At 31.3% G+C, this 14,081-nt stretch overlaps 1 long non-coding RNA gene across 1 annotated transcript; it reads right to left on the reverse strand.

Annotated features, from left to right (window-relative positions):
* Positions 1-1,574: 1,574 nt before the first annotated feature.
* On the reverse strand, positions 1,575-3,238 carry LOC126886938 (uncharacterized). The gene is made up of 2 exons (XR_007698837.1): positions 2,904-3,238; positions 1,575-1,907 (listed from the first exon to the last, which is right to left on the reverse strand). It is a non-coding gene; the product is annotated as an uncharacterized LOC126886938 (long non-coding RNA).
* Between the last annotated feature and the right edge of the window lie 10,843 nt (positions 3,239-14,081).

Below are 14,081 nucleotides of genomic sequence, written 5' to 3' on the forward strand. Positions count from 1 at the left end.
CATTATTCTAATCCAGTAACAAAAAAAATTTTTGCGGAATATCCATTAGTTTAAATAAAAAACGACTTTGAAAATTGAAATTTTTACACCTTTCTGGATGATTAAGCTGTCACTAATTTAAGACATATTTTATATAATAGAATTATGTAGTTACTACTAACCTTTTATTTATTTTATTTTAGGTCGAAATGTTTCATATTCTTTATTATAATACGACATTTTACTTAAAAATTGAAAAATTTAAGGAAATAAAAAAATTTGCATCTTGTGTTTTGATGTTTTTGTTGCAACAACAATCGACACTTGACATATAATGAAATGTGCGAGGTTGCCAATTTTTGTCGTAGCTTTAACCAAGTTTCGAATATTGATGGGAATATTTGGTTAGGTTTGGTTATGTTAGGTTCCCAGACCGTGAAATGAACTACCGACGCCCGTAGGGCGCCTCCGTGTATTGCTATTATTGCTCCGTATAGGAGCAATACACCCACTAATGTGGGTGGGTTGTGATTGCGCGCAGCGGTCAAATACCTCTTGCGGTTCTCTCACTCTAATACCCGCAAGTTAGGTTTGGACCGAAGGGTTAGGTCTTCCTCCTTTAGTGTAATATAATAACTGACATCTAAAACAGTATTTTGAAGTGTATTAAACTTTCTTCCGCATAAAATGTACCTTTATATGCGTATAATTATTATATTCGATGCTTGAGATGCTAAACATTTTTATAGATTTGGCAACGCCGCCCGAAGTTCTCAATATGGCGGACTAAAAAGTGTAAAAAATTCAATTTTCAAAGTTGTTTTTTATTTAAACTAATGGATATTCCGCAAAAATTTTTTTGTTAATGGCTTAGAATAATGTATATTTGCATATTTTTCACAAAAATGTCCCAGATTCGTGTGGCAGTTTAATCGTCCACCACCATTATATTGTTATATTTCCAGGAACTATTTAGGCCCGGTTGTACAATCGAGGTTCAACTCCGGCTCAGCGCCATTACCGAGTTCAGGGCAAGAAGTGCGTTGTACATACAAAGTTTAAGCTTGAGCTCGGTTTAAGCCCGGGTTCAGCTGAGCGGTCGATGTTCGGCGGTTTAACGCTGGTTCAAGCATTTTTAACCTCACATTTTTGTCATTGTCAACGGAAATCATAATATTTACACCTTAAAAATGAACCTCATTGAAAATTTAACTAATAATGAAGATTTTCTGGAAATGGTAAATATTCTAGAAGGAAGGAGAACACAGAAACAGTGTAGGTCTAGAGAAAATCATTTTGAAAATGGAAGGATAATGCATTGTTGCAAAGATTTTGGATATCTGTTCACTGTTCACTATTTGTATGAAACTAATATTGCTCATAGAATAAAAAATCGAACAGATAGGTAAGAACGAGAACGAAAACAAGTGGCAAATTTGTTATTGACATTTCAAGAACCAAGCTGTATCTTCTAAGAACATGGTTTTTATTGCCTTAAATTAAGGTTTTGTGCAGTGAAGTGGGCCCATATCACTGGTTTTAAGCAACAGGCTCCTTTTTGCAACTTGTGAATGATTTTGAAGCAAATGTAGAAAACGATTTTGTTAATTTATTAAATTAGATGTACATAATTTATTAATAAATCTTAAATTAATTATATTTGTACCATGCTTATGTAGGTACATATTATCACTTTATTTAATAATAATTACAAACTAATTTACCTTCTAAAATTATTTAAATTACCTACCTACTTCCCTAGAATAAGGCAAATATTAACATTTTTGAGTGAATTTGAAATCATAGCTGTAAACAGTTAAATATTTATGAGAAGAGAATGTGAAGATTGAATTAGTATCTTCTTTGGTGATAGTGGTTACGGAGTCAAGAAAACCTGATAACACCCTTACGCAATCCTTCATCACAAGCTGAAATTTTATTTAATGAGGCACAATGAGAATGCAGAATGCATAGACACAGTTGAATGGGTCTACCGAATAACAATTGTTAAGTGCCATGTGATTCGTTTTTAAGAAATCGAACAAAAACTGTTAAAATTGGAATATTGGTAAATTTACACATTTAAAGGTTAGTTATTAATACAGTTTGTAAATAACTGTACTGTATTACTAATCCTTTTTTAATGGCATGGACTATATGTCAATCAGCCAGTCAAAGCATGACGAATATATTAAGAAGAATATAGGTACATTTAAAGACTGTAAAGTCCATAAAATATCAATGACGAAGAAAAGTTAGTTCAGTTGAGATGTAATTTAAGTACTGAAATTAAACAGATGGTACTAAGCTGAAGTAATTAATTACTAATCCTTAAAATGTATAAATTTACCATTATTATAATTTTAACAGTTTTTGTTCGATTTCTTAAAAACGAATCACATGGCACTTTTATTCGGAAGGCCCATTCAATTGTAATTGGAACATCAATGATACACAATATTGCAATGCTTTTTAATAACCCTTTGCTTATACTACATAAAGAAGAAGAAGTAGCAATAACATTAGCCAAAAATGTAGTAAATCTAACTGTCTATAGTCTAGAGAATCATGAGAAGTACAATTTGTCAAACGTAGGAGGAGGTTGAAAATCTTATGCATGAATACTTTGTTAATTTAGAAATTTAAACTAATACATACAACAACTATTAGATATTTATAAAAATTTCTTACTATCTGCTACAATCAATGGCTTTGATAAACTTCTTTAAAATTTTGGGGGTTATTTGTTTCATTCTATTTTGTACAATTCTGCTTTATTATTTGGCCAAAGATACCAATATTTCTTTTTGAGAAGTGAAATTGGAAGGCTTTTTTGCGTCCAGTGTAGAAAAAAACACTTATATAAAAACAGTTTTTTACAAAAAGAAAATAAACACATTGCAATATCCTAATACTTATAATACCTATTCAAATGGTCTGTTCACAAATTTAACGTAGGAAATTGATTAAACTGATAAACTAAACGATAGAAAATACCGATTAAACTAATAACAGTAATAAAAGAATTATATTGACAAAAACCAAATAATAATACATAAATGGCGGGAAAATTTATGTCGAGAATTGACGGGAATTGCTTTGAATACGCATGCCTTACGTTGCCAACCTTACCAAAATTTGTATGAACCTCGGCTTAACTGAACTCGGCATTGAACAACCCGAATGAAGTTAAACCGACGCTCAAAATTGAACCCGGTTCAACTAAGCCATAGCTTAAGCCGCCAATGTACAATCGGGCCTTAATTGTATTGGTCATATCCACCAATTTGAAAACAGAATAATTCTATTGGAAAAAATTAATGTTTATGATGTGGATGCTAAGTAAACCAGAGAATTTGTTGCTGGGGATACGTTTGGTTTGCCAAAGAGCTCTGGACATAAGATTTTCACCCAAATAATATAGAATTACAAAAAATTGGAAATAACTAATCTTGAATATCAATGTGTATATTGAGTTTAATTTTATTGTAAATATTCTATAATATAATTTTATTGTAAATATTGTATTAACACATTTGTGGACACATCTTCATATGCAGACAGTAATTTCCCTTTGTAAGTACATGCATATTAGTCGTATCTGCGAATGGGTTAATTGTAAATCGTAATCAATAAAATTTTTTTGTGAATCAATAAAAAACTGGTTTGTTTGAAAATAAATGTAGTACAAATGTGGTCATAATATTTATTTTCATGCTTAGATAAAAACTAAATGTATTGTAACACAACCTTTCATATATCTTCCTCCTCCAGTGTTAAGCAGAATTTGTTAACAAGAATTGTCCCTCCATTCTTTTTTTAATAAGAGGAATTTCTTCCTTAGCGTTCCTAGTATTTGGTTGTGGCTCTAAAATTGCATTTGTTTCACTGAGAGCATCTAAAAGGTCTCTCAATCCTTATTTCGTTTGACATAGCCATACTCGTAGAAATAATTCTATCTGTATTGATGGTATTATCAGAGAACAACGAACACATGGTGTCTTCAGAGTGCTCCCAACCAACAGTACCTTATGCTGCTGCGTTTTCTTTTACTGTTTTAACCCTTATCCGGGCAAGTGGGGCTCAATAGGCCCGAAATGCCATGTCTTTTATATGGAAGTAAAATGTCTTGCCCGGATAAGTATTAAAGTGAGCTTTCTCGTTTCAGAATTTTTTATCGAATACAGCTTCAAGATAACGTAACCATGCAAAATAATTATTTTTTCCCTTTATAGGATGCCAGCAACAACTTTGTAATGTAAGATTGCTTGGAAATGTGCTTCTGTATGAGCATCATAAAGGGATGTCTACTGCATTCCCAGTTTATCTCAAGAGTTAGTTGGTTGTGATCAAAGAATCATATTAAAAAATAGATTATATCTCCCTCTAGTTCTTTTTTCATAGTAGGTACTTATATTAAATTTGGATTATGCCTAATTCCATGAAATGACAACAAATAATATGATTGTAAATAGTTTTGAAAAAGCTGTTTAAACTGTATAATTAATTTTTTTTTAAAACGTATCCTTTTAAAAATTTCGTACCTAGGCCTGGATCCCGCATACCAAAAAAAAGTTGATTAATAGCAAGCTCAAATTTGTTAATAGCTTAACGGTGTCTAGTTGGACACACTTTGATGTATAGAAACACTGGAACAGGGGAAGCCTTAATTGTGGAACGTGCCATCCTGACAAGTTTATGATTTTGAAAACTAGCAGGTTGTTTTTAAGTTTATTCAATAGCAAACTTTGTATATTATAATATATGAAAAAATTTTTGTCCGAAAAATATGTTGGGCAGTTGGCTGAAAGACTTTGGTCGATGGCCTTTTGGTACATTGTATCAATAAAGTATGTCTCTCTCTATGTTGGGCATTTTAATAATTCCGACACGTAGAACATGTCAGAGGATAGGAATTATATTGGTGATAAATAGCAGTCTAATTTTGCATGCTAATGAAAGAGTAGCAAATCAATTGGAAGTTCTGTCCGACACAACACATGAGACGTTTTTGTAGTCTGACGTTCGAAACCTGTAACCTGTTCAACAATTAAAACTTCCCGTTCCAGTGTTTGTTTTAAATTAAAACATCAAAGTTTGTCCGACTAGACACCGTTAAGCTAATAACAAATTTTCAGCTTGCTATTAATAAACTTTCTTTTGGTATGCAGGATCCAGGCCTATTAACTATTTAACTCGAGCAGATTCCATTTTACCAGCGAATATAAATCTCATTCAAAATTCGGCATATCTAGATACTTAACTTAATGAAATCTTACCAGAATAATAAACGTTTACTACAAGAACAAGAAAATTTTGATAATAAATTAAAGATTCGGTCAGCTGTAGAAAGGTTTGAACTAATAAAATGCAAATTTAGAGGATTAAAATTGGATACAGAAAATATTCGATTAACGAACATTGTGTTTTACACAATTTTATAATATAGAAGGCAATAATGTTCTAGATAAATGCAATATTGAGTAGGTATGCTAAATAAAGAAATTAATAACATAACGGTGGGTGAAGAAGAATAAAAAATTGGAAATATTATTGAAAATAACTAATATGGAGTATTATTGTATAGGTACCTACCTACCTATATTAAATTTAATTTTATTGTAGGTAAATATTAATTACAAATAGTTGGTATGCAATCAATACCAATTTTTATAAGATTTGTGAATCAATCAAAAACTGGATTGTTGGAAAATAAATGAGGTAGGTACCTACTATACAGATATTGTGTTAATATTTCTAGTAACTATATAAATAAAAAACACAAATATTTCTAACTTAATTTAGATAATAACTATATATAGGATACATATTAATAATACTAAAATAAGAACTACAAATATTTACAATAAATTACATACAATAATTATTGTATTTATATTCAATTTTAATTAAATTATCCATTTTACTTTGAACTTAATTTTAAAGTTGGCGGGATTCAGCTATCACAGCACAATAACAAATTTAAGGCTGAATAAAATGGCGAGCGCTTCCAATCCGATTAATTCAGCGCACCGTTCACTAGTAAAAGAGCTTCCAATCCGATTGCAATCCGATTCCAAGCTCTCTGTTTGATGAACGCAACCAATAAAGGCGGCTGCACAATTGACCGGGAACGGGAACGAGAACGGAAACGGGAACGAGAACGGAAACTGAAAGCATCAGCAGATTCACAATTAAATGGTAAACAGCTGTTTTGTGTCACTGTCACTTGTGCTATTAATTATTTTTCTTCTCAAAATAAATTTTGTGGAACGATCTTTTTCTAATTTTATTAAAAGAACATGTCTGTTAACTCTAAAAATATGGATTTATTTGATGACGAGCTTTTATAATATTTTCGTTTTTTATAATCTTGGAACTAATTTACACAATATGTGTGCAATCGCAAAGGTTTGTCAGCATAAAGATAAAAAGCATATCATTCAAATATTTATATTATTATTGTATCTAATTACTATATAAGTACGTACTATGATCTACATCAATCATACGGATGAGGACATTTTTCCAATAAAGAAATCAATCGTTCGTCATTTATTTTAATGCAAAATGTATAAAAATTGTCACTAAAACACATACTTATAATAACAAATTTTTATTGGGCATTTGACAGTATTTTTAATACTGCCTTCTGATTGGTTCTGGAATACAACGGGAACGAGAATTAAGTTAAAACATGGTCAACTTTCCCGTTCCCGTTACCGGACAGCTTCTCGTTCTCGGTTATTGTGCATCTACAACATTAATTTACATAGAGGTTAACTTTTTTCCCGTTCCCGTTTCCGTTCTCGTTCCCGTTCCCGGGCAATTGTGCAGCCGCCTTACAAACTGACAAAGTTTGTCAAAACAAACTAAATAATTATTTGTTGTTTGTAAATACAGAAAACATTCTCAAGTTTTAAAATACCTCTAATATTTAATATGGTATTGGAGTACAGTCAATTATATTTATGGTAATGGTAAGAAATAATTTAAAAAAGATTTGTCCTATATTTTATTAATTTCTATTATTTCAGCGAATATAGAGATATCTATTGAAAACATTAGGGCATAGAGCTTATGCAAAATTGCGAGTTCCTTTATAGTCTATATAGTCTATAGCATAAAGTCCATAAAGATTACAAAAACGCAAGGAAACAAAGATGCACCATGAGATGAAATTACCAAAAGAAACAGTTAGTGGTAGTAAGAATACAAAAAACGTTTTGGTAAAATTTAAATTTTTTCATTGATTTTAGTGGATGTGATCCTGATCGTTTTAGAAAAGGAAAAAATAAGTTTCATGCTAGAATTGAGGCATCAGAAAGTAACTTACCTTCCTGCAATCAACAGACACTTTTTTACTGAGCACCCTGGATATTGTTTAATATATATAGCTGTGTAACAGCGTAGCAAGGGGCTGCGTGCTAGACATGACATGGCTAACTTCAAGCCAGTCAACATGGTTGTCACTTGTATGATTTATTGTATGTAAGATGTTTAGTAAGTTTTATAAAAATATATAAGTACTCAATACTATGATTGTTTGACTTATAACCCATTAAATAAAGTAGTTTAAACATGGCGCAGTCAAACAGCTAGTTGGGTTACAGTTTACAGTCGAAAAGCTAAATTTATAGCAACTTGTACACGAGGTACCATACATAACCTACAATGGCAGTGATGGGAATAAATGTAAAATTACCACCAGATTTTGACCTGCAGGATCAAAATGCTGCAAGCGAATGGAAGTTCTGGAAGACTAGTTTCGAAGATTATTTACTAGCAACGGGACAAGACCAGTCAGCAGATAAAATGAAAATGTCAATTTTAAGAAATATAATTGGGGCTGAGTCTGCCAAAATTATGTCCACATTCGAGATCCCAGAAGCCGAAAATAACAAGTATGACTTGATGATATCACTAATCGATAAGTATGTTAATCCAAGGATGAATGAATCATTTGAAAGATACAATTTTATCATGAGGGTCCAGAAAGAAGGAGAGTCGTTTGAGCAGTTTCTTACTAGTTGTAGACATTTGATTCGAACATGTAATTATAATGAAATTGATCCAGAACAAACAGCCGAAGATAAAGCTCTGAGAGACAAAATATTAATGGGCATCAGAGATCCAGTTACTAGAGAAGCTCTATTGAGAGTGGACAAACTTACCCTACAAAAAGCCATCGAATTTTGTAGAACTAGTGAACAAAGTAAGAACCAAAATTTGAAATTTCATACCGAAAGAAAAGATGTAGACATAGGAGAAGTTCGTAAAGATAGGTACCAGGGCCATAGAAATTATAATAACTCTAGAAGTAAAGCGAATACCAATGAAAAATTCAAGTGTAAAAGATGTCAATCAACTCATGGGGCCAGAGAATGTCCAGCGTATGGAAAGAAATGTAAGAAATGTGGGCTTTTAAACCATTTTGCAAAGTCGTGTAGAGTGAAGAATATTGATGTCATAGATGAAGATAGCAGTGATGGATCAGCTGATAGTTTTGTAGGAAATGTCAATAAAGTATACCAAAATGTAAGTAGTCAAAATATTTGGGATGAAATTATAGAAATTGAAAACAAGAGAATTAAAGTAAAACTTGACACAGGTGCAGATGTAAGTATAATTCCATTAAAAATTTTTAAGAAAATTGATAAACAATTTAAAATTAGGGATAATCATTATGTACTGAAAGGGTTTGAGGGTACTCAGGCTAAAACAATGGGTGTCGTAAATTTATTTTGTAAACATAAAAATAAGTATGTTTACGAGGATTTTACAATTATTAATGGGGCAACTCGAGTTCTTTTAAGTGGTAAATTATGTATTGATTTGGGGTTAGTTAAACGAATCAACAATATTGAGAGTTGTGGTACTTTAGAATTAGCAGAAAGGGATAAATTTATAAACCTTAACCCTGAAGTTTTTAGAGGTCATGGTAAATTTTGTGGTAAACATAGGATCACTACAGTAGACAATTTTGAGCCAGTAAGTTACCCACCTGTAAATGTACCTGTCGCAATTAGAGATAATTTAAAAAATGAATTAGATAGGTTGACAAAAAGAGGGGCAATTGTCAAAGTTAACGAAATTGACCCCAGGGCAAGCATAAACCGCATTGTTATTGTGGAAAAGCAAAATGGTAAGTTACGTTTATGCTTAGACCCATTAGATCTAAACAAACAAATAGTCCGCAAACCAAGAGTAGTACATAAATTGGAAGATGTTTGTGCACAAATGATAGGTAAAAAGATATTTTCTGTATTTGATCTCTCTGAAGGGTATCATCATTTAGAACTTGACGAGACATCATCATGGAAATGCTGTTTTGCAACTTCTTATGGAATTTTCAGATATAAAGTATTGCCATATGGATTATCAAATTCCCAAGATCTGTTTCAAGAAGTAGTAGAAGATAAATTTAAAGGTATAGAGAATTTATTGATTTGTCATGATGATATGATTGTTATGGGAACAACAAAAGAAGAACATGATACAACTGTTAAAAAAGTGTTAGAAAGGGCTAAAGAAGTAGGAGCAAAGTTTAATGGGGACAAATTTCAATATTGTCAAGAAGAGGTCAGATTTATGGGTCAAGTTTTTTCACATAAAGGGATGCAAATAGATCCTGACAGAGTGGAATCACTTTGTAAACTTGAAAAACCAAATAGTAAAGTAGAATTACAAAGAATTTTGGGCGCATTTAATTACGTTAGACGGTACATTCCGAACATGGCTGAACATATTCAACCTCTTTGTCAATTACTTAAAAATAATGTAGAATGGGTGTGGCTCCCGTCACATCAAAAATGTTTTGATAATTTAAAGAACATAATTTGTAAATCACCAGCGTTAGTTCCTTATGATCCTAATCAAAAAATTATTTTACAATGTGATGCATCTAAAAATGGTTTAGGTGTTTGTATGTTCCAGAAATATGATTCTATTTTAAAATTAGTAGCTTGTGCATCACGAAATATGAATGATAGTGAAATAAATTATAGTCAGACTGAGAAGGAACTATTGGCAATTTATTATGCTACTCAAAAATTTCACAATTTTATTTATAATTTTGATGTTGACGTTCAATCAGATCACAAACCTATAATCTCCATTATGAAGAAGCCAATTTCCAAAATTGGATCAGTTAGACTCCAACGTTTAAGGCTTAAACTTCTCAAGTACAGATTAAATGTATATTTTGTTCCTGGGAAAGACATACATTTTGCTGATATGCTATCTAGGTCCAGTTTAAATATAGAGACACATGACCCAGAAATGTTTGAAATGGTCCACTCAGTGAGTAAACATTTACCTATGAGCCAGGAAAAGCAATCTGAGTTAAGACTAGCTACTAGCCAGGATGAGGCATTAGCAGTAATTTTTGATTTTTATTATAATGGGTGGCCAAAAGAAAAAAATGTTCCTCAAGTGTGTAAAAAGTACTATGGTATAAGAGATTCACTGTATTTTGAAGCTGGCATCGCATTTATTGATGACAAAATAATTATTCCGAAAAAACTTAGGCTTGACATGATAAAATTGCTTCACAAAGGCCATATAGGAGTCAGTAAAACTATAAACAAAGCCAGGAGTATATATTATTGGCCAGGACTTAATGATGATGTGACAAACTATATAAAAAAATGCAGGATATGTGAGAAATACAGACCAAATAATTTTAAAGAACCAATGATGCCTCATGACATTCCCAGACTAAGATTCAATAAAGTTGGTACAGACATTTTAGAGTATGGTTCAAAAGCATATTTAGTAATTGTAGACTATTTTTCGCATTGGTTGGACATTTCAATATTAAAAGATAAAACCTCCAGTTCAGTAATCAACTCATTTCAAGATACTTTTAGTAGATTTGGATATCCAGAAATTTTAATTGCAGATAATCTACCATTTACTTCGGTAAAATGTAAAAATTATTATAGAGAAAAAGACATTACAATTATGACATGCACTCCACATTACCACCAGAGTAATGGACTTGCAGAAAAAGCAGTCAATATAAGCAAACAAATTTTAAGAAAGAGTAATGAGGAAAATGTTGATTTTAGAGATTTGGTGATGGAATATAATAATACCTGCATAATAAATCTTGATGCATCTCCAGCTCAAATTTTACAGAGCAGGATCCTGAGAGGACAATTACCAACTACAGCTAATAAATTAGAACCTACAATCCAGAAACAAGTATATAAGAATTTATGCAAAGAAAAAGAGAAATTACAAGTACGTTATGATAAGACAGCACGAAGAAAACCAGTAGAGTTTAGAAAGGGAGATAGGGTAGTAATAAGAAGTTCAAAAGATAATTATTGGCGTAAAGCAATTGTGTTAGAAAAGGCCAATGAACCTAGATCATATTGGGTGAAAAAAGAAGATAAAAATAAAATTATTAGACGGAATTCACACCAAATGAAACATTCATACACCACAACACTTGAAAAAGAACTCATTTTAGAACCCGAGTTGTACCCTGATATTCAGTCACAAAGTGTTCATAAAGATACCACTCACATTAACGTAAATGATAGTGTTAATAAAACCATTAGTTGCCCAAGCCCAAATGTAAAATCAGTACCTACATTGAGTCATAAAGTCAACCCAAATATTGAGACTTCTAACAGTTATAAGACGAGAGTTGGTCGTAATATAAAGACCCCTTATAGATATCGATCTTAGGGGGAAGGTGTTTAATATATATAGCTGTGTAACAGCGTAGCAAGGGGCTGCGTGCTAGACATGACATGGCTAACTTCAAGCCAGTCAACATGGTTGTCACTTGTATGATTTATTGTATGTAAGATGTTTAGTAAGTTTTATAAAAATATATAAGTACTCAATACTATGATTGTTTGACTTATAACCCATTAAATAAAGTAGTTTAAACAGATATAAGGACCTTTTTACAACATTCTTCCAAGTTTATAGTGTCAGTCTATATATTTGTGGTTTATTAATTCTTATAATTGTTTTATAAGGGACATTTAAGGCTACAAAGGAAATTTAAAAATTGAAGAAGGCAGCAGAACATCTTCCACTGTCTCTTATGCACCTATTGAAATTATATTTGAGGACGAACCTATATCAGACACATCACAAGATGTGCACACATTTAACTCCAGAAAAACCTAGTCTGTTAGTCATTTTCTTTTATGTTCAGTACTTAAAAGTGAGTTTTCATTTCTTACAGTATCAATTAGGGTATTACACTCAAATTTAATCACTGCTTCATAAAAAATGGTAGGTATAGTATTTTTACTACAAAAACGTTATTACGTAGGTCAAAATTTTTGACGTAAGAGAACTGTCAAAACATTAGAATGTGACTTTTCATTATTGCTATGTTTATTATAAACACGGCAATAATGAAAAGTAACATTCTAATGTTTTGACAGTTCTCTTACGTCAAAAATTTTGACCTACGTAATAACGTTTTTGTAGTAAAAATACTATAGTCTTGTTTCTCAAGCAGAAAAAACTATCTTAAATAATACATTTTCTCAATATGTTCGTGCATGCTTGGAGGCATTGAATCCTGAAGGTGCTGCTGAGGGAGCGTTCAAGTATTACATAACGCGATTTTAGACCCCCCCCTATGTAACGCACTGTAATGGGTGTTTAACTATTACGTAACACAATTTTTGAAGATTTTTGACCCCCCCTCCCCCGACCCCGCGTAATACTTGATACGTAATACTTAAACGGCACCTGAGGCCAAGGAAGCAGATATGTTTATAGTTTTTTTTTACATTGTTATTAATTTACTTTATTGTTTTAATGTTTTATAGATTACTTAGTTTGTTTATTGATAATAAATAAAACAATTAGTTGTACTGCTGTCTTTTTATTTCTTTACTTATGTAATAATAAAAGATCACAACAGGAAAGTTTACAAAATGATTGAAAATAATATTTTAACCAATAATTTTTTTTATATTCATAAATAATATATGAAGGGTATAGACGAAAAATGGCAATAGTCCATTTGGATTAGTTTCGAACAAATTGAAAATTAAGATTTAACTTATAAAGTCAAAGTAATTATTATTATTTTTTAAATTTGACTTTATAATAAGTTTTTAAATTTTCTCCAAATAAATTCAAATGCACTATTGCCATTCTTCTGTACCATTCATATAGGTATATATCCACACTTAAATACTGAAACCTCATAAGTTACAATCTACAACTTTTCAGTAGAGTGAAAAACTTCTCTGCTTAGTAAAGGCTTTTTCTTTCTCAGTATTTATTATTTAATACTTTGAAAAAAAAATACCAAAACATACTTTTTAGCAAAAGAGATAAAAACATGTACTAAGCAACGAAGTTATTTCACTATCCTGAAAAGTTGTAGATTTTGAGGTTTCAGTATTTAACCGTCGATATAATAGACTCTAGTTTTTTATTGAGTACAGTCATTTAAGGGGCAGGATAAGAGAAACTCTTTGTTACTATCGAGTATAACTATAAATTTAATATAGAAAAGGAAAATTATGTAAAGTAAATAAAAAGTAGCCAAAAATATACTGTGCAAATTTCAGAGCAATCCAGGTAACCTTACTAATGTAGCAAATTACCAAAAGAGCAATTTAACTCGAGAAAGGATCACTACTGGAGCAATGTTACCATTTGTGATAACAATGTCGGAAGACCCTGCTTCTCAGAGTGACTACTAACCCAGTCCTACCTGAGGAACAGAAAGCCAAAACGTTATGAAATAAAGGAACTCACATGTTATCACAATTTTTTGTTTTTTTTTTATTTCCACAGGACAAGCCCAATACAGTTACAATTTTTTACAAATTTTGGAACAATTTAGTATACTAAATATGTCATATATAACACAAAATATAATAGTTAAAAGAAAGAAATTACATACAGAACGAATAGAAACAGACTGGTAAAGGTGGACATAACAAAACAATTAAGAGGCAATATTAATTTGTTGCAAGTTGCGTATAAATTGGTTGTGTGTGGAACTAAAATTAAGCCTCTCAGTATTTTGATTTGCTAGACGTAACAAAAGGCATATACATTATATTATTAATATTGAAAGTAGCAATAAGAAACTACCAAAAATT

This window comes from Diabrotica virgifera, chromosome 6 (genome assembly GCF_917563875.1).
Source record: "Diabrotica virgifera virgifera chromosome 6, PGI_DIABVI_V3a".
Lineage (NCBI taxonomy): Eukaryota > Metazoa > Arthropoda > Insecta > Coleoptera > Chrysomelidae > Diabrotica > Diabrotica virgifera.